We start from the raw sequence: 2,500 nt of genomic DNA, 5'->3' as shown, positions 1-2,500 counted from the left end.
CATCATAATCTACATAGGCCTCATTTAGATTATGCTGCTCGGTTCTGGTCATCGTATTACAGAATGGATATAAATGCTCTGGAAAACGTACAGAGGAGGATGACAAAGTTGATCCCATGTATCAGAAACCTTCCCTATGAGGATAGACTGAGGACCCTGAATCTGCACTCTTTCGAAAGGCGTAGAATTAGGGGGGATATGATCGAGGTGTATAAATGGAAAACAGGAATAAATAAAGGGAATGTAAATAACGTGCTGAAAATTTCCAGCCAAGACAGGACTCGCAGCAATGATTTCAAGTTGGAAAAATTCAGATTCAGAAAGGATATAGGAAAGCACTGGTTTGGTAATAGAGTTGTGGATGAGTGGAACAAACTCCCGAGTACAGTTATTGAGGCTAAAACGTTGTGTAGTTTTAAAAATAGGTTAGATAAATACATGAGTGGGTGTGGGTGGGTGTGAGTTGGACCTGACTAGCTTGTGCTGCTGGGTCTGGTGCCGTGCTCCATCCTTGAGTGGAGATGATCAGACTGGGTGGGTGTTACGCGCCCCTACTTCACTCCATTATATACAAAAATAAAAGGCCTGGTTAAAATAAGTTCTGTAATAATATATCGCGAACCACTTTATTACTAGCTAGATAAAGCAGGTTCGACTATATATTATTATCGGGTACAGTATGAATCATCAAAAGTATTCTCATTGTATTATATTGTATTACATTATATCTTTCCCCATGATTATTATAATTATAATATTATATTATATTATTATTAGGTTAGGTATTACGAATGTGTAACCACTACTGTAGTGACCAATTGGTGGTTCTAGAATTGACGCCACGCGTCGCCTTCTGGCAGAGCTGAAGTCATACTATGGAGTAGTTAAGTGAGTCAGTCAGCTCCTAGCTCTGACTCGGTACGGGTCTTCAACCCAAAGCTCCTAGCTTAAACTAAAACTTTAAACCAAGTCTATTGTCTTGCCTTTGCCATTAGTTTCCTGAGGTCTGGTAATTCATGTCACTTATGAAAGGTAACTATTTCGTTACTCTAGACCTTTCTAAAAGAGTTAAAGGGTGAGATTAGTTGATTATTAATTGAAATTATTGCATCATACTCTGTTAATGAGAATTTGAACATAAGATTGGGTTTCTTGCTGTATAGTATTTAATTTATAATTGCTTGTGGTTATTTTAATTCACTAACCAAATACCAATGAAGCTAAAAGATTGGTAATAAAATAAAACTAACAAAAAAATGGAGTTATTTGTGCCCCTATTGTTACGGTAAAGATTAAGTCGTAACAGTGGGTCATTGGGCTAATCCGGAGGGGGGGGTCATTGTTCTAATCCGGGGGGGACATGGACTGTGAGGGAAAAGTTCAATAGATAGGAGTAGCGAGGGAGTATATAGTAACAATAGTTTCATTGCCAGCTACTTGTTAAGGTAGGGTAAGTCCAGCTCCTGCTATTCCCCCCTTTTTCCCCCTCCCCGAAAGTGATAGTTTGATTGCCGGCTGCTTGTTTAGGTAGGGTCAGTCTAGCTCCCACTATCCCTTCCCCTCCCTCTTCCCATCCCTCTCCCCGAAAGGTGACATGTGGGGCTCCGGTCAAACAGTAAATCACTCGACTCACAGCTCCCAACACTGCTGTACATGCCTGATTATATTTTAGTGGACTTAATGGTTGAAAGCTTCACTTTTGACCAATAATTAACTTAGTCCTTTCAGTCTTGATAGGTTAAAATGTTTTAATAATCACCACATCTTTTAGGTATTGTACTTATCATGGAGAGTGATTTCTTAAGCAGTGGGTAATCTGTCTCTCTTTACAGCTTGAAAGGACAGAGAGGGTCACCTGCTAATCAACGAGTAGAATTGAAGGAGATGGACTAACGTTCTGAGATGTCCCAAATTCTGATCCACTTACCTGTTTGTGTATGCAAGTAGCAGGATATAACCCCTCATCATTGCAGTGGAAAAAAACCTGCTTTCCTGTCATCTGGACGGATTATTGACAGCTATAAAATCTGTGAAGAACGAGCCGGTGGGTTGTCACCAACACCTGCGACCCCCCCACATCAGCGGCAGCGGCTACGATTTCAACAACATGCAGTGTCACCAACACCAGACACCCAAGTTTTATATATATATATATATATATATATATATATATATATATATATATATATATATATATTAGCGTTGAATTCAGATATCATTTATATTTTTCATTTTTCGTTTTCTTTAATGTAGGATCAATATTTCATATTTAAGTGTTTTATATTTTATATTTTCTAAATAATAAAGTGTTTATGTTTGTCAGTTTTTGTTCTTTTTCTATTCATTAATTTTCCTGAGGAGGAGCCAGCCTTGGTAATACTGTCTGAAGTTGTTACAGGGCTGAGTAAGCCTTCACGTGGACCTACTCTGCATGGGTCAGTAGGCCTGTTGCAGTGTTCCTTCTTTCTTATATTCTTATGTTCTTATGGAAGATACTGGA

This window comes from Cherax quadricarinatus, chromosome 85 (genome assembly GCF_038502225.1).
Source record: "Cherax quadricarinatus isolate ZL_2023a chromosome 85, ASM3850222v1, whole genome shotgun sequence".
NCBI classification, from domain to species: Eukaryota; Metazoa; Arthropoda; class Malacostraca; order Decapoda; family Parastacidae; genus Cherax; species Cherax quadricarinatus.
The sequence above is the reverse complement of the archived record's forward strand: the minus strand, read 5'-3'. Positions refer to the sequence as shown.